The sequence below is a fragment of the Cibotium barometz genome, chromosome 62, assembly GCF_041138505.1.
Source record: "Cibotium barometz isolate CiBa-2024 chromosome 62, ASM4113850v1, whole genome shotgun sequence".
NCBI lineage: Eukaryota > Viridiplantae > Streptophyta > Polypodiopsida > Cyatheales > Cibotiaceae > Cibotium > Cibotium barometz.
Window position 1 is genome coordinate 28,433,354 of NC_141107.1, and position 18,411 is coordinate 28,451,764.

At 43.1% G+C, this 18,411-nt stretch overlaps 1 protein-coding gene across 5 annotated transcripts in view; it reads left to right on the forward strand.

Moving 5' to 3' along the window:
• Nucleotides 1-5,767: 5,767 nt before the first annotated feature.
• Nucleotides 5,768-18,411, forward strand: part of LOC147604325 (mechanosensitive ion channel protein 5-like) — a 95,259-nt gene continuing 82,615 nt past the window's right edge. For 3 of the 5 annotated variants that reach the window (XR_015265407.1, XM_086795239.1, XM_086795241.1), the window contains exon 1: nt 5,768-6,216. The gene's annotated coding sequence lies outside the window, so the exon portion shown is untranslated. The remainder of the gene's footprint in view (nt 6,217-18,411) is intronic. The other 2 variants (XM_086795238.1, XM_086795240.1) reach the window with 1 other exon arrangement.

The window sequence follows — 18,411 nt, forward strand, 5'->3', positions numbered from 1 at the left end:
AATTACACTTTATGCTACCAAAAAGCTAAGAATACTTACACTTTGTACGTTTATCCTTTAACTTGTGATGTTTTCAGCAAGCTCAAAACCCCTAACATCCCATTGAATCTATAAGCCCAACACATAAAGGAAGATTCCACACTCTAATTTATGTAACTATAAGGCCAACTTGATGACCTTACGTGCAAACTACAACACTCGTTGTAAGCAAAATTCCAAGTCAATGACTTTGGCAGTAGTTACTTAACAATTTTTTAAGGGTAATCCCATTTCTTTGCCAAACCATGGCCATGGAGCAAAATTCCAAGTCAATGACTTGGGCAACCATGTAACATTTTAAAGAGGCGACCCCATTTCGTTGCCAACAACCAATGGCTTGAGTCGATGACATATATCGGGTTTTTATCCCAAAACAATAAGGCTCCTAACATGAATAATACAAAATGCAATTGATCACTCCAAGGTTTTATTAGCCAAAATAACCAAGAAGAAGTGGCAAACATAGATGAAATTGAGAAATAAATTTGATCAATGAAGATTTTAAATCCTTTATGGGCAGCAAGTATTCAAAGCAGGGTCCTCACCCTTTGAATTGCTAACTCCATGTTTCCTATTATGAGAAAGCTCCACAAGGCCTAAGGGCTTCATTAGTAAGATCACATTCTCAACACTCTCTCTTGATACCTCACAAAGGGTATGTAGGCCAAGGAGATGATAAACCACTAAGGCAAGGGGTCTCATGCTTTATGGATAAGGACTATGGTATGGTTAGTTCAGGAAAGGGGAAGACGTTCACAAAGAGCCATATTAAAATGATGCAGGGCTCTCCATGCTATATGTGCAAAGATCCTCACAATCTGTAGCTTGAAAGATTTAATAGGACTATTGTATGGAGTATGGTTGGCTAGTTTAAGAAAGGAAGAACTTCACAAAGAGCCATATTAAAATGATGAGCTAGGATAGGAGGCAAGGCTCTCCATGCTATATGTTTAAAGCTCCTCATGGTCTCTAGCTTAAAAGCTTTGATAGAGCTTCTGTGTTTCGTGGCACCTATTGCCTATGGGTTGCTACACCTCTGTACATGATTTTTCGTCATAATATTACAAGGGTTGGTGGTGGATAGTAACATTTTTGCGACACCTGCTGCTATGATAAGGATGGAATGACCCATATATTAGAATGGAGGTGGGTTCTTTAACTCACTTAGCCTGTCTACCTCTGCAAGGGATCCTTTTGCCCATGTACACAAGTACTTAAGAAAAACATTATTTTTTCATACCTAAATAAGCTGGGATTTTGCAAGTAATTATTCTAATCTATGGAACTATATTCATGGGCATCATTATGTGTTTTAGCTTTGAATATTGCTGGATCAAATCTTTGTTTTAATTGTTCTGCATGGTAAGTATTTAAGAAAAATGAAAGAGTGTTGCTTTGAACTATGAATACACATGGTTATGAACATGGGTTCATTCTGGCCATGATCATCACTCTATTTAGACTACATCTTCTCATACTAAAGATATGCTACATATGGTTATGAGTTGCCCAGCCTAGGGCACACAACAGATTTACAACTATCCTCTAAATCTCTACTAATACAGTCTGACACCTTACCCTCCTTAACTTGAATCAGCTGATCCTCTAAAATGTCTTCTTAGGTCAGATATGACTTTGAACAACCCTATCTTCTCAGCTGACCTTCTTTGACAACCTGCTGACCTAAACTGACTCTCCAGCTGACTAGTACCCGACTGACTCTCAGCTGACTAGTACCCGACTGACTCTCAGCTGACCAGTACCCGACTGACTAGTACCCGACTGTAATCTAATCCAGTTAACTGCTCTGCTGACCTCTGTCAGATTCTTGTCCTCCAGATCCTTAAATTTTCCTCCAGATCCAGCAATCTTCAATCCTTGAATCTCTAGCTCTAGACCCTACTGAATATGTTAGTTATCCTCTACTAACTCTTATTTGACTCAATTCTGACTAAACTGATTTTCCTAACTCACCTGATTCAAATCTCCTTACCTCTGTGTCCTTTGACACTATCATAAACCTTCAAACACTTCAGATCCTACAAAGATTGAATACTATTATAGTCTCTTACCTGACTTTAGCTATGATGACTGCCTAAGTCTTATCTGCTTCAGCTTATCAATTTGACTCAGATCTTTCTACTTAATGTATCCTCTAAGCCTTAATAACCTTCCAAAACATTGAATCTCACAAAGATTCAGCCTTATAACCCCCAAACCAACATCATCTATCTTCCAACTGACTCTATTAGATATCTTTCATCCCATAAATTGTTTGACTGACTTAGACTGACTTTTGACTGTCAAACTAAACCCAAAATAGCTTCCTCTCAACCTAAATAGACTGACTCTATTCTTCCACACCCTCAGTTGACGGGTTATGACACTCACTTGACCCTATCGGACACTGATGACTCTCAGCTGATGCTATCTGACTTAACATACTTAAGATCTTCACTCATAAGTGCAAGTATTGCTTTAAACTATGAATACACATGGTAATGAACATGGATTCATTTTGACCATGATCATCACTCTATTTAGACTACATTTGCTCATACTAAAGATACGCTATAGATGGTTATGAGTTGCCCAGCCCAGAGCACACAACAGATTTACAGCTATCCTCTAAATATCTACTGATACAATCCGATACCTTACCCCCCTCAACTTGAATCAGCTGAGCCTCTAAAATGTCTTCTTAGGTCAGATATGACTCTAAACAACCCTATTCTTTAACCCTATCTCCTCAACTGACCTTCTCTGACAACATGCTGACCTAAACTGACCCCAACTAACTCTCAGCTGACCACTACTTGATTGTAATCTGATTTAGTTAAATGCTCTGCTGACCTCTGTCAGATTATTGTCCTCCATACCCTCAGATTTTCCTCCAGAACTAGCAATCTTCAATCCTCAAATCTCTAGCTCTAGGACCATACTGAATATGTTAGTTGTCCTCTAACTGACTCTTATTTGACTCAGGTCTGACTAAATCGATTATGTTGACTCAGCTGATTCAGATCTCCTTACCTCTGTGTCCTTTGACACTTACAGACCTTCAAACACTTCAGATCCTACAAAGATTCAACACTACAGTCTCTTACCTCACTTTAGCTGACCTTCAGCTAAAGTGAATAATGACCACCTTAATCCTATTTGGTTCAGCTTATTGATCTGGTTCAGATCTTTCCACTTTAGCTGACCTTCAGCTGAAGTGAATAATGACCACCTTAATCCTATTTGGTTCAGCTTATTGATCTGACTCAACATACTTCCGATATTTACTCACAAGTGTTTTTATAGTCTTACTGAGTTTTGAGAGTCTGTTTCAAACTGTAACATCTTATTGAAACCTACAGGGTTTAGCTATAGGGGTGCTGCTCCTTAGCAATTGTATGCAAGTTTGCTAATTACATAGCATTGAATTCTTTGCTATCTTCAGCTCAGTTAATCTACTCTTACTGAGGGGAAGTACACTCCCCTTTCACCTATTTGATCTGGTTCTCTTCAGGTCCTCCTTCTATGTCTGTAGTAGTAGCAGGATTTCAAGATTGATAGAGACACGGGCTGGCTCATAAAAAATTCATAATATTTGTAAGATATTAATGAACTTGCTAAATGAAGGTCCTTTCCACATAAATTTAATGGTGGTGAATGTTGGATAAACACATAACAGTTGGATGTATCAGTACATGTGGTGCTAGGTGCTACTTGGACTTACATAATTTAGCTTGGTTAGCCTTTTTTGTTTTTAACTTGCAAAGGTACAGTGACATCTATAACATGTGGATAGGTCCATTGACACCTATAATACACATTCAAGCTAATAAATTGTTTTGTTCGTTTGTATGGATGCAGGTAACATGACCTACCTTCTCTTCTCTTGCGGTTAATTTCAAACAAGATTCCCTTACTATTTAAATCACTCATCCACTAGATGCAACTTGTCACTCATCATTGACCCTAAAATGTACATGACTCATAGTTGAACTTGCTTCATGTATAACATTTCTTTAATCAAGATGGTATGGCTTCATGAATAGTTTTGTCTATTCATTTGTGGATATTGTATATGTTTTAAACTAACCACACACGCACGCACGTACACACGCACGCACGTACACACGCACACGCACACACACACACACATGCACACACACGCACCTGCGCATGCACACATGCACAAAAGCAAAAATATTTTCTCCTTTGGGTCACTTAAATTTATGATAGGCAATCCTTTTTCTCGAGAGTTTACATTTTCATCTAGCTTTGGATCATACTCATTTTAAACAAGTGAAAGATCCACCATAGGCACATCGTCCTTTTTTTGGGGGATAGTATATATATTTTACTTATTATTTTATCTTAATAAAATATGCATTACAATTAATTGTTCTTCTTATTATAGTATCATAATAAAAGGATAGATTTACATAGTAAGTGTTCTTAGTTATAATATGGCCATTAAAACTTATATTAAGTGTAATATGAGTTTTGTATTGCAAATGGTGTATTAGTGTTTAAGATATTATGATATATTATATATCTTTTTATTTACATTATGTTTAGATACTAGAGTAATGAGTGCGTGCATGAGTGTGTGTGCGAGAGAGAGAGAGAGAGAGAGAGAGAGAGAGAGAGAGAGAGAGAGAGAGAGAGAGAGAAATGACATGAAATGTTATATTAACGTCTTCAAAAGGCCAAAGTGACCTATGAGACCAAAGTTACAACCATGTGACATCTGATACATTGTCTGGAAAAGAAAAGAGATAGCCCCACAATACATCAGTAGGGGGGAAGCTAATGCTACTAGTCAAAATGGGGTACATGAGTACATGGATACATGAATACATGAATATGGGGGAGTACAAAAGTGAATATGGGGTACATGAGTACATGGATACATGAATACATGAATATGGGGGAGTACAAAAGTGACAGTGAGTACAACAGTATATGGCTGGAGTCGTCATCATCCTAGGAGCTCTAGCATGGGTCTCTGCGCAGATGGCCTGGATATCTGTCATAGTGAGATGCCTGGTCGGACGAACCCGATGCCTCGCAATGATGCTCATTTTAGTATATATATATACTCGTACACATGTATGCATTTATATGTTTAGTATATATATACACGCACATATATATTTAGACAAATTATTTGATATGTATTAATTAAATGCCACTGACGTGACATTTAATTAATACAACCTTAGAAGATGAGTTTCTCGCAACCCCTCCCTCTCCTCCTTCTCTCCCTCCCTCCCTCTACTCGTTGAGTGAGCCCTTTGAGGCTTTATATAGAGAATTGTGGACCTTAAATAGAAAGGATATGGGTGAATGCATGCAAATAGAAACAATATGGGGGCCATCATTTTATTGTCTTAAATATATAGGATTGCAAATAGAAAGCATATGGGTGAATGTATGCAAATAGAAATGATAGGGGTGGGGGTCATCATTCAAATAGAGAGGAAATGGGGGTCATCATTTCATTTACTTTGACATACTAAAATGAAACCATTGAAAAGAACTCTTATTCTTGAAAACCTTACATAATATATTTAATGGAAATACAAAAAACATTTTGGTGCCAATATATATGCACCCAAAATGTTTTTTTGGAATAAATAATGTTTATTTTGTTTCGTTGAACCTTAGGAAAACGAAAGTTTTGAAATACAAAAAAAACATTTTGGTGCCATAAGCACATTGGATGTATTTATTGATGTTGTGCGTATTACTACATGGCCAACCCTGGGACCAAACGTTTATAACTGCCTCGCCCAACACAGCGAAAACTTCATCCTTTGCAAAGCAAACCCTCAGCTGTCTCCTCTCGGCCCAGTACTTTCACCCACCTCGACGAAAGGCCAACCTTGTTCCGACATCAGCCAAAGGGTAAGAGGTTGGGGCTGAGTGAGCTGGCCGCTTTCTGGTCCCTCTACGTCTAGCCTCCTCTTGCAGCCTCCCTTTTCAACCCCATTGGTTCCGCCTCTCATACTGCAAAGGAACACGCAAGCAAAAGATTCGATTGAGGGAGGGATCCCCCCTCTGTGGGTCTGTGTGTGTGTGTGTGCGCGCATGCGCACGCTTCTCCCGAACATCAATGCCCATAGCTCTGCCGTGGCTGAGACAGACACAAAAGTCATACCAACACTTGCATTCGCCCGGGTAAGTTTATATATATATATTTTCACAAAGATTAATCCTTACATTCATGTAGTAATTGATTCAAATGCCATTGGTTAGCTTTAAACGATTGCTGTTTGGTTCTAATGCTTATTTGATTCAGTTAAAAAAACAGGTTAAGGAGCTAGCTTGATGTGTGTGTTGGGATGTGGTGTGGCGGGGCGGCCCATTCACTGTATCTAACCTTGAAACCAAAAACCCTGGAGAGCACAACTGTACGGGTGTTTGAAAATCCCCTTCTCTGTAAATTTTGAATGTACTAATTTGGAACTAATGTCAATGCATTAGCCTACCAGTTACCATTCTCAATGGTGAGGTTGTGGGCTCAAAACCCATCAAGGACACCCACCACTTGCTAGAAGGGGTTCACATGCTAATGCGTGTACTATGCAAGTGGGTATGATGATCTCCACACTTGCACATCAGATGCCATTGATGACTCAATGGGCACTCTCCACCTTCATATGCGATGTTTGTGTGATAACATCAACATGCTATTTGGCTCCTTAAAGCTTTGTGGTCTCTTTGGCACCGGGAAGGCCAAAGAGAGTGAGGGTAGTTCTAATGGGGGAGTGTTGAACCCCTGACTCTCTTTGGAAAAAATTCGTGCCACAAGTGGTAAGCAAACAAGGTCCTGTTTCTAGCCGTGTGTCAAGGAAGTCTCTTTAAAGCCAGTGGTGGGGAGGCTTTGCCATGCTTGGGCTACTTGAGTAGTTGTGACACCACAAAAGGACATGATAGTTGATGTCTTTTCACCATAGGTGGAAGTGGTTCTTGAGGATGTCCATAGGGAGGACCAAGCCTTGAAGCCCAGCATGAAGTTGGTAGATGTTCGTCTGACCATACATGGCAAAGGAAGTAGTACATGTGGGTTACAAGTTTGAGTTAGTGATTCTGAGGAGCACCGTCTATCTTTTTGATGATTCATTTACAGGATTTCTTTGGATTCGGCAAAGAGAGGTTTGGTGTTGTATCTGATTAGGTGCACTAGTGGATGGAGATGTTTCCATGACCTTTGGAAAGAAGTTGTTTCAAGGGCCAATACTTCCTCACAAGTTCCTAGACTAGTCCAAGGTACAGTTTCTTGATCATGAGTTTCGTAGGGAGATATTTTGCGGTTTTTGTGTCGACAAGAGGAGACAATGTTAGCCATAGAATAGGACGTAAAGTAGTCTCTCAATTCTCAAGGCATCTAGTACCTTGGACGTGGCTTGGATGAAGTTTTTCAATTCTTGTGTGTGACACCCATAGAGATATTATTTACTTGAGGAAAGTTGTAATCCTACTGGAGGAGAGTTTGCCCAACCTACAGATCAATAGAGCCCTTGGCTGAGCAAGCATTGTCAGGGATAGGCTACCTGGGATCTGGACCAATGGCTTGCGGAGGGCCACGTAAGAACCAAATGTGGATGAATGCCAAAATTGCGACCAACACAGACATCATTCTTACAAGGAACGAGCAGAAACATCATTTTGCAAAATCATAAAGACTGAACAACGTGCGCATACTATTGAGGAAGGTGTAACAACATCATCAGTATCCGCAGCCTCATCGGGTAGTGACATGTGGTGCAAATGGGACAAAAAAGTTATTGAAAAGTGCCTTCACCAAATGTCACATGGACCCCTTGTACTCAAGATAATGCTACATTCAGTACACTCAGGACACCTTTTCTGATATGCATTGTGCATGTTGTGAGCCTTTGTCTAGGGACATGTAGCTATGTGCCCTCTAGGTCTTAGGAATTGTCAGTGTCAAGTCATTTATTCTAGTCCTGCACACCAAGATGTAATCCTCTTGCAAGATGTAATGTTGTACAAGGCTGCACAGACACTTATTTGACCCATGGTTGGGTGCGTGGACTCTTGGATAAGAGTCTTAGGGTTTAAGACAAGTCTTGGGTTGTCACGTGTACCCTGCACTGGGTACACAAAGACACACTAGCATCATCATCAGGGCAACATTTGTATAGAAATAGTACCTTTTTGGAACTTTTGCATTTCTTTCAAAAGATCTGGCAGCTCGTTCAGACCAGTTGGCAGCTCAAGAGATCTAGGAGTTGTGCCGAACAAAAGGTAGTTCAACAATATTGCATACATAATGGATTGTTAATGCAAAAAGATAAGGTCTCTGTGCCGAATGTTGATGATTTGTGAAGGGGAATTCTCTTCGAGTGTCATGATGTTCCAAGTGGAGGGCACGCATGCATTCAAAGAACTCTTGCGTTAGTTAAGAGATATTTCTATTGGCCAAAGATGTGGTCCTATGTGGAGGCTTATGTAAAGAAGTGTAACCAGTGCCATTGAATAAGGCTGATCGCCCTAGGCAGGGTGGTTTACTTCATCCTCTAGGGATACCAGGAGCCAAATCACAAAGTATCTTGATGGATTTTATCGTTGAGTTCTCGAGGCATAATTATAAGTAATTATAGGGTTGAAAGCTTATAAAAGCAATGGGGCTAATGTCAAGGCCAGTGGCCTATACAAGTGAAACATACGCTCATAAGTTATTACAATCGTTTGGTTTGACATTGTTGAGCATGGAGCATCGGGGATGTTCACGGCGACGACACACCTTAGGGTGTGGTCTGGTGGTATGGGACGCTAGGTCTTACTATGGAGGAGCTTCTCCAAGGATGTAGCTACGGCCTCCAGCTTGTGATGAGTCCGGAGGACTCTATGGCTGGGAGGTGAGCCTTATGCCTCACTCCTACGTGGTTCTAGGGCTTGGTCATGGAGGACCTTACATACATGCTTCACTCACATGCTTGTGTATGGATTCTAGTGAGCATAGTTTCTTGTGTCGGAAGACATTGGGGATTGGGGAGTGAGATTCTTTGCGACAAAAGCTTCCAACTTGGCCAAAGGTTTTAGTTTCATGAATAACTTTGGAAATCTGGCATGTGATGCCCATGAAGCTTGTATCTTGAGGAATCCTTGATAATTGAATCATATTACAAGGGGGGTCGTGTGAAAACCTGCCCAAAATGGCATTTAACCAGCCCAAAAAGGGTATTTATTAGACATATATTGTCTTGTGCTACTGGCCAACAGCCCTTATCTGGGCTGACCAGCAGCCCTTCCACATATATAAAGATCGCTTCATAAATTCAGCACAACACAACAAAATAATCAGCCACAACCAACTTCAGCAACCGGCGCTACCTCTGCAGCAGCCGTCTGAATCATCAACACATCTTTTATCATCAGTAGCAGCAGCCGTTGGCTCCACTCCCTGCACACAGCAGCAGCCCGGCTACATACTGCTACACCTTCATCATCACATCCTGCAACAGCAGTGTTTCTGCCCACACCATTTTGCTGTCGGCTCTACTCCCTGCAGCAGCAGTAGCCCAGCAACCTCCTGCAATTCATCGTCTATCTTCAGCACTGCCTTTGCTGTACCTACTCTGCGTGGTGCTGCTTCATCATCTTTAGTAGTCTCCTACAGCTTTCAGCCATCTGTTTCCTGCTCTTGCATGCAACCCGGGTGTCACCATCGACAGTGCTTGACCCCTGCGTTTCTGCCGCCCACTACAGGTACTACCTCGGAGAGCCACCCCAGTCATAGACGTGAGCCTTCAACTACTTCGACTTCCTCTTTGCTGCTTCTTCGGCCTACTACTCAGAGTCACCTCACATTAGAGGGCCTCTTGTACTGGATTTCATTCCCCATTATACATACACTCATTCATCCATTACATGCTGTGTTGATTTGCTCTGATCTCTCACACATCTTGTCCTTTCGTCCTTTTGCCCTCACATGGTATCAAAGCTATCGTGAGCAAAGGGATTGAAGACCTCGAGAGCACACAGCATAGATTGTCTACCCATGATTTCAGAGGACCAGCCTTTGTTACGAGATGTTGGTTCTCCTTACTCAGATCTAGACCATACGGAGGATGGGACTTCTTACTCATTGGAGAGCCTTGTTCGAGGTCTTCAATCGGGAGACGACCAGCCTGTCTACACCTGCTCACCCTCGACACCTTTGGCATCTCGTCCTTCCTCTCCGAGCTTATCAAACTTCGCTACCAGAGGGGGATACATGCCTACAGCGAGCATGCTAGTACTGGACTTTAACATGCAGCGAAAGTATTCATAATGGAGGATCCTGTCACACATGCTCACACCGTCTTCTGTATCCTGAGTTTCGTGAGTTCAGCAATCCACTTTATGACTTCAAACTTTTAAGAGATTTTAGAGAGATAGAGATAGAAACTGTACATCGTATGGGGTCCCAAATTACCCACTGAAGGGCCCCCTATCCTATTACCGGAATAGTGTTTTCTTTATTTCTTTGAAGAGACTGACTGTGGACTGACGATAAGCCAAACGCAAGATCTCGGAGGATCCAGAGTAGGAAGGCTGCAAATTTGAGGTTGAGAGAAGGGGCTGATTGGGACTGTTCTAGGCTATGTATGAATGTTGAAAATGAGTATGAATGTTGAGTTTTACCTTCACCAAGTGACTTTAGCAAAACGATGCATATAAGGATGCTGAAAACTGTATGTATGCTGAAAATGCAAGGTGATCTGCAGGGTTGAATGCTGTAGATGCTGGGTTTTGCTGAATGGAGGCTGAATGCTCAAGCGTTGATGCTCCTATATGGTGATGGATGAAACGCTGATGACTGATGTGCTGAATTCTCCAATTGCTTATGCTCCTTGTGCTGAAGGCTCCAAGCGTTCAGGTCCTCTAGGCTGAATATGATATGAATGAATGAATGATATGCTCAACTATTTATATGGACACTTGATGCCGGTTGGTTGGCTGAAGGGCTAGCCGACTGCATCTTGTCCTTGATAAATGGATAAATAATGTAAAAATGTCCATTAAATGCTATAAATGATGGGAAAAATATTGGATAAATCCTAATAAATGCTAGATGTTATCTGAAGGCTTCTGCAATGGTTTATATGCAATGGATGAATGCTATGCATTATGCAGAGTGCTTTCTAATGCAAACCCTAAGGCTTCTACTGACTCTACATGCATGAATGCATCTCTTCAAGTGGGTTAAGGGACTTGGACTGACTGACTGACTGACTGTCTGTCTAAGGTTGAGAATGACCTACGTAGCTCGTGCCTGACTTATCTTGGACCGAGGATTGCAATGGGGTCATGGTGTACGATAATTATCATCCTAAAGGGTACTAATAATGTACAATGTTGCACTGATGATGATGAACCATCTTGTCACCATGCACTATATATAGTGCAGAGTGCATGTGACATTCCCTCCTGCTTAGCTTGGCAGCAGGTTCATGGCTTCCAAGTAGTCTCCCAACAACTGGGGGTACTCTTGAAAGAACTCCTTATCTAGCCAAACGGCTTCGTGGGTACCTCGATCTCGGAACTTCGTATAGAACTGACGTATTCGTCGACCGGAACCATGCTTCCAACGATGAAGAAAGATCTGCTCAGGCTCGATCACTTTTGCTTCGTCTACCACGTCTGGCTGCTGTTCATCTGAAACATCAAAAACTTTTGGTCCAACATATGGTTTTAGCCAAGAAACATGGAAAACATCATGTATCGTCCAATTGTTAGGCAACTTCAACTTCATGGAGACATCACTTATCTTTTTAACTATTGGAAAAGGTCCAAAACTACGGAATGAAAGCTTGGGACAACGTTTGCTCACTTGTTTCAATCTTTGTTTCATGATGCGCAGATAGACCCAATCCCCTTCCTTGAAGTGGACATCTCGTATAGACTTATTTGCCTGTCTACTATAAGCTTCCTGTGCTTTGGTCAAGCGGTCTTTAACTGACTCAATGATTTTGGAAAATGCTTCTGTTGTTTTATTAGCCTCAAGAGATGGAGACACCAATCTCGTCAAAAGAGAAGAGAAACGGCGACCAAAGGTTGCTTCATACAGAGTCCGTCCAACACTAGATGAATGAGTATCATTCAAGATGGCTTGGACCAATGGAAGATAATGTTCCCATCTGGACTGCTGGTCATGACAATATGACTTCAGAACATCAAAGGCCAACTGGTTATAGATTTTTGTCTGGCCGTCTGTCTGGGGATGGAATGCACTAGACAACTATAACTTAGTTTCAAAGTTTTCGAATAATGCCCTCCAGAAATGCAAGGTAAACTTGGAATCTTTGTCTGATGTAATGGTGCTAGGCAAACCATGAATGGGGTACCAATGTTTCAGAAAAAGACAGGCTACGTCCTCAGCTGAGGCTGTATGCTTGCATGGGATGAGAATGCAAAACTTACTGAAGTGATCCACAATGGTAAAACACTGAGTGTTACGGGATCCGGTGGATGGTGGTAGAGGCCCTACAAAGTCCATAGATATGTCGATGAAAGGTCCGTTGGGGATAGGCAAAGGTTGAAGTAACCCAGCCTTCTTTGTATGTGGAACCTCAACTTTTTGACAAATCTTACAGGCTTGAACATGTGAATAGACATCACACCTCATTTTTGGTCAATAAAAGGACCGTCCTAATTTCTCGAGGGTACTATTGATAACTCTATGTCCTCCAACTAAGGAGTCATGGGCATCATGGAGAAGAGTTGATCGCTTTTCTCGAATGACATAGAGGCGGTTCTTGAAGAACAACCAACCGTTCTGCACTAAATAATAGCCAGGCTCAGAAGTGAGGTCAAATTGTATTGAGTACCAAACTCAGGGGAGTCGACATATTGGTCTTGCATGCTATCTAAGTCCTTCATCGTGATTTCGAGAATGGTAGACTCTTGCACTGCCTGGATGCTGGCCTTTCGACTAAGCATCTGCAACTGGGTTATGCTTACCAGGGATGTACTCGATCATTCCTCCAAATGGTTGGAAGAGCTGACTCCATCTGGCTTGTTGATCGCTCCACTGGGCACTTGGCATGGTTTGAAGCCACTTAAGTGCTTGGTGGTCTGTTCTGATTGTGAAAACCTGTCCATAAAGAAAAGGCTTCCAATGTTTGAGCGCTGTGATCACACCCAAAAGCTCTTTGTCATAAACCGAATAATTCTTTTCGGTGACATCCAACTTTCTACTGTAGTAGGCCACGGGTCTATTGTCTTGCTGGAGAATGGCTACATTGCTTGCATCGGTAATGACCTCAAAAGGTTCATCCCACGATGCTAACTTCAAAACAGGCGCTTATGAGGTAGCTTTTTGGAGTGCACGGAATGCATTAAGCGCCTTGCGTGTGACTGAGACTTTTTGTCCCTCCTTGAGCAAGTCGGTGAGAGGTGTTGCAAGGTTGGAAAACTGGTGAACATGGGTACTGTAGGCTTGACAAAGGCCTACGAAAGAACGGATCTCTTGGGCGGTCTGAGGGATGTCCCAATCCAAGATCTCTTGAACCTTTGAGAGGTCCAATTGAATCCCATCGGAACCGATGATATAGCCCAAGTATTGAACCTCTTTGAAGATAGACTTTTTGGCGTTTATGTAGAGCCCATTATCTCGCAAAAGTTGCAAGACTTTCTCCACATCTTTCTCATGCTGCTTTGCAGTGGCTGAGAATACAAGTATGTCATCAAGAAAGATGAAGACACACTTACCAATGAGGATTGCGAAAATCTTGGACATCATTTTATTGAAGGTTGCGGGTGCATTTGTAAGCCCACAAGGCATGACTACGAACTCGTAGTGACCATGCTCTGTCCGAAAAGTTGTTTTTGGAATGTCAGCTTCGAAAATGCGGACCTGATGGTAACCACTCTTGAGGTCAATCTTAGTGAAAAATTTTGCACCGTCTAAACGCTCCAAAATGTACTCAATCCTTGGTATAGGAAACTTATTCTTAATGGTGAGTTTATTCAATGCCTTGTAGTCTACACAAAGGCGTGCAGACTTGTCCTTCTTTTGGACAAATAGGATGGGTGCAGCAAATGGTGAGGAAGAAGGCCGAACGAATCCGGCTCGGAGGAGCTCAGATAACTATCTTTCTAGCTCACTCTCTAAAGTCTTGGAAAGACGATAGGGGAATGTGCTAGGAGGTTCTGATCGAGGGTGTATCATCCCCCTTGGATAACTTGGCATTGGGATCCATGGGACAAGAGAGAGGTGTACAATCTGACAACCCAGAAAGTGTGAGCAGCTTTCACATACTTTTGCTGAGAAATGAAGATACAGTCATCTTTCTGCCAAACCTCCAGCCCAAGAAAATAATGTAGAAGGCCAAGATCAGTCATCTCAAATGTCTTTGAAAGCTTGGATTGAACCTATGTGACCAACCCAGTATTTGAACCAGAAAGAATGAGGTCATCAACATACGAAACAATGACATAGATATCTCCATCAGAAAGAAGCACATAGAGATTGCTGTCAGCATATGCCCTCTCAAAGCCAAGAGATAACAAGAAGGCATCAATCTTCTGATACAAGGCACGGGGTGCCTGTTTGAGACCATAAAGAGCCTTCTGCAGAAGATAAACATGGGTGTCCCCTGAATCACAAAACTAGGAGGCTGTTCGACATAAACTTCCTCCTCTAAATCTCCATTTAGAAAAGCGGATTTGACATCCATCTGGAACACTGGCCATCTGAAGTGTGCAACCAGAGCCAAAACAATCCTGATGGTGGTATACCTGGTTGTAGGAGCAAATGTCTCATGAAAGTCTTCACTTGCCTTCTGAGCATATCCTCGTGCAACAAGGCGGGCTTTGTACTTGTCCAAAGTACCATCTGCATGAAACTTGACTTTGAAAATCCATTTCACACTAATAACACGACGATGAGAAGGCCGTGGTACCAAAGACCAAGTGTTATTCCTCTCAATAGAGGCCATCTCTACTTCCATGGCTTGTCGCCACTGCGGCTGTGAAAGAGCCTCCTTTGGACTCTCGGGCTCATCAATCTCCTGGAGAGAACTCATGAGAGTATAATTCACTGTGTGATGAGATGTGGAAGCCCGAGATAAACGGTGAGGTCCAGGGGTGGTGGTAGAGATCTGGTTATGGAGTTGTGCATCAGTGAGACCAGAATCTCTAAAGAGTTGCTGAACCCACCGAAGTAGGCCAGCCTTCCTCTCAAAGCATGAAGAAGAAGATCGAGCTATAGTAGAGGACTCATCCGATGCTGCTGGAAGTGGTGATGAGCACTGGTGAGGATAATCCCGGAGTCAAAGCAAGACTCGTAGAGGGACTGGGAGCTGCAGAAGCTGATGCAACGGAAACGGGTGACTGTAAAGGACCAGCTGGCACCGAGGTTGCAGCAGGGGGAGGAGGAGGAGCTGGACGTGGAAGAGGTAAAAGATCACTAGCATGTGTCGGGAATGGATCATCCAGAAAGTTGGAAGATGCATCAGGCGGAGAGGAATCAATGCCAAACAAGCTCTCATCAAATCGAGCATCACGGGAAATGATGATGTCATCAACCTCCGGATCCCAAAAGTGGTACCCTTTGGATCTCAGACTGTAGCCTGTGAAGATCATTCGGGGTGAGTGTGGTCCTTTTCTTATCTGGAACATGCACATAAGCAACACAGCCGAAAACACAAAGATGAGATACAAAAGGCTTGTGTCCTGGAAAGTCTTTCTTCGGAGTCATCCCCTCAACTGCTTTTGTGAGAGAGCGGTTAATGAGATAAACTGAGGTAGCCACAACTTCACCCCAGAAAGCAGGAGGGAGACCTGCATGATGCAACAAAGCACGAGCCATATCTTTGACGGTCCGGTTCTTTCATTCCACAACTCCATTCTGCTGAGGAGTGTAAGGAACTGTAGTCTGTCGGTGAATGCCCTTCGAAGCAAGGAAGTCATCAAATGGTACAAACTCGCCACCATTATCAGTCCGGAGGAACGAAACTCTACCCCCAAACTGATTTTCCACCATCGTGATCCAAGTCCTGAAACAGGCAAAAGCATCTGACTTGCGAGCTAGAAAACATACCCAAACTTTGCGAGTGAAATCATCCACAAGAAGAAGAAAATATCAAGCCCCGCCAAGAGACTCAACCTCCATAGGTCCTGCAAGATCTGCATGTATAAGCTCCAGTCTTTAGGTTGCTGGATGAGTGGCCTTCTCTGGAAATGCGAGATCCATTGTTATCAACTTAGCTGGAGACCACGTCAGGTTCGTATGTACCTTTGAGTGCTTATGTGCCTAACACTACCTGGGTGTCTTCTTCTGCAACACAGGTTCAACATATGGCACCAGCAACTACCCTCGATCCGTGGAGCTTCCTGTTGGTGTTGGCATGTAGCCATTACCGGCCGTACCACCACAGGGACCTGCGTATGGGTTTTACCCAACACAGGGATCTCGCATTGTGTTGCCACTCAGCATTCCAGGGTATCAGGTAGTTTACCAACCCATCTCAAGCACTACGCCATACCAGCTTATGTGCCTACTCAAGGATTTGTGTCTCAGCTAGGTATTCCATCTGCATCGAGTGCCCGACCTTATATCCCTTCTTATGGAGTACCCTCGCCAGGTCCTACACCTGTGCTAGGTATTAGTGGTTATTCTGGAGTTCCACCTAACCCCCTCCACTCGGGATATGGGTACCAGCCATCTTGGACCCCACCACCTCCTTTCCTTTATGTCTCTATGTCTAGAAATGCTTTCACTGAAAAGAATCGTTTCAATGGGTCTAATTAAACCACTTGTGCTAACCTTATGGAACAGGTTTTCACTTCCCAAGGTTCTTGGAACCTGGTGACGGGACTTGAACCGAAACCCCACCCCTCACTAGCACCTCTTGAAGTCATCCGCTATCGGGAAGCTAGGAATGCCACTGCCATAGTGGAGCTCATGCAAGGCCCTCTGCTGGAGTTTCATTCACAACTCCAACAATTCCCCTGTCTCTGACAGACGGGCACACCTTGGAGAGAGATATGCAGCACATGATCGCATGCGTCACATTGTGTTAGAATTTATGCATCTCAGTGTTTCGGGGTTGTACCATTTATTGGGTATTATATATATTTTTCTCCTATTTATTTGTCCTGTGAGCAGTCGGCCAGCCCTAGAGGTAGTCGGCCAGCTCACTCATGCTCTATATAAGGAGTTCCCCCATTATTCACTATTCCATCCATTCCCTTGCACAAGCTCAACATTCTCTTGCTGGCCTATTGCCATTGTAAAGCTTCAAGCTAATATAAATGGTGATCTTGTCCACAAGCTCTCTCTACTCTCTCTCGTCTTGTTTATGCTTCTGCATGTGCATTCTCAATCATGGTATCATTCACTTAGGTTCAGGCTGCTCCATCATCTGCAAATCTGCCCGCCTTCTCATCTGTGCCTTGCGTTTTCTGCCCTACCTCCTCCTGGTTGTAGTTCAGTCCTAAACAGTGGCTGCGTTTTCATACACTGGTGCGTTTTCTGGTCCAGCCACTCTTTCCCTTGCTGCTGGCCAGTTCTTGGCTGCATTTTCTCCTATAGAGGCAAGCTGGCCTGGTTTCTTGGCTGCATTTTCTTCTACAGAGGCAAGCGTTGGAGTTTTGGCTGCAAATTCTGCTCCGGCATCAGATTTGGTGAGTTCTCTTGCATGTGGAGTTGCGAGACAAGTGGCTGTACATTTCCTTCTTCCTCCACGAGTCCTTGCCCTTACGGTAGGAGGTTCCTGGTGGTTTCTTGGACTGTTTTGCTGTTGTCCAGCCTCCTTCTCTTTCAGGTTTGAGAGGGGGCTGATTGGTTATGGAGCCTTGCTTTGTTGGAAAGCACTTGAGAGAAGTTTTTGAGAGCTAAGATTTGTTCTTTGTTGATGTGGATATGGCTCCCCCTGGTACGAACAAGGATGACAAGTTGAAAGGACCCAACTATGCTCATTGGAAGCTTCAGATGCGGATCTGGTTCATCCACAAGGGTTTGTGGGATATTGTTCAGGGCACTGAAAGGAAGCCCGAGTGTCCTCAAAACTCTAGGAGGTGGACACAGGACCAGGAGGATGAATTTGCTGTGGAATTACAAGACTGGGAGAATCGAGACTCGAAGGCGCAGTCTGTGCTTGTGCGGACCATCAAGAAGAGGTCTCACCGACAGTGCAAACTCTCACCAGTGCTCATCAGATATGGTCTAAATTGGAGGATCTCTTTGCTCGAGATTCGTTGATGAGGGTAGTTACCTTGCAAGGGCAGCTCTACGGTTTGTTTTTTCCTGAAGGTAGTTCCATGCAGTTGTTCCCCATGAAGGCCAAGGTTATCCATGACGAGTTATTGGCTATGGGTGTTGCTTTGTCCTCTGCTGAGCTGGCTGCACTTATCCTC